A 1,212-nucleotide genomic window follows, 5' to 3' on the forward strand; every position below is an offset into this window, starting at 1 on the left:
CGTAGTGCTATCGTAAAGCTACAAAACACACAAATGGATTAAGATATTTACCGACCAACTGAGTGTAAGGCTTCCCCATTTGTAAATAAATGAAAACAATTTATATAATATTACATCTAGAGAAAATGTATAAATGTGAAAAGAAATCAGACAAATGCACATAAAAAGAAAACATTTTGTATATAGTGAATCAATATAAAACAGAACCGCATTGCGTGGCTGCGTTCGGAACATTGTACGCGTTCGGAACAGTTGTAAATGTTTGTAAACACACTGACTGACCAGTGTTTTTGACAGCAACCAGGTGGGCAAGGGTGCGGCCACGAAAGTACCCGTGGAAGAGAGAGCAGCGAAAGTGAGGTCACGCCCACGAACTTTTGGCATTACGGTATGTTAGGGTGGAAACCAAGGGGAGAGAAAAAAGGTCAAACTCAGTAAGAGATGCTGTGTGTGTGTGTGACGGAGTCCTCTTGGGTACAGCAGTCCTAACTACAACAAAGGAAATCAAACAACGTTTATGGTATAAACAATGCTATATTTCCTCATGCATCATCATTGAATAAAATATAAACAATAGTATTTAACAATAATACTTCCTGAATAATATTTGCATTGATCGAGAAATGGCATAACTTAGAAAAGGCAACGAAAAAACAGGTTTCCAAAAATCGCATACAATATACAGTTCTTTTTTTGGCTTTCGTTGATTTGCGAAAATTCCTGTTAAGTCCCAGATTGCAGGTACCAATTGGTATAAAAATCACAACAAAAATGTGCCTGACTTAGAACTCTCTCCTAAAACAACAAAAGAAGGAGCGCAGATCTTACTCTTACAAAATAAAAGATTACAGTCACTTAGCTAAACATAATCACATGGACGCTGAAAATGATAAGGCAATGACATGGCGAATTCACGTGAATACAGAGACATGATATCGACTCCCACAAGAATCTACATGATCTAGTGAGAGATCAAAGACATCGTCCTCTAAGAATTACCTTGTGCAATTCTATCAACATCGTGTAGCCTGTGAAGAGAATAATCCTGTGCATTTCAGCCACAAAAAAAAGAAATGAAAAGCGAGTGAACAAAAGGAACCTAATGCCATCTCCAAGACAGAGGGTGCGAAGACACGCCTCCTACTCCCAACGGTGTCTCCTGAATCTTCAAGACGGAGGGGACATACTTTTATTTTCTACTTCTATCCCTGT

General features: G+C 38.4%; 1 protein-coding gene across 1 annotated transcript in view; it reads right to left on the bottom strand.

The window, feature by feature from the left end:
- Window positions 1–514: 514 nt before the first annotated feature.
- Window positions 515–1,212, bottom strand: part of LOC119591467 (elongation of very long chain fatty acids protein 7-like) — a gene marked incomplete in the record, with an annotated part of 24,106 nt that continues 23,408 nt past the window's right edge. The window contains 1 exon segment of the mRNA XM_037940207.1: window positions 515–1,212.

Source organism: Penaeus monodon, chromosome 28 (genome assembly GCF_015228065.2).
Source record: "Penaeus monodon isolate SGIC_2016 chromosome 28, NSTDA_Pmon_1, whole genome shotgun sequence".
In the NCBI taxonomy this organism is placed as follows: Eukaryota; Metazoa; Arthropoda; class Malacostraca; order Decapoda; family Penaeidae; genus Penaeus; species Penaeus monodon.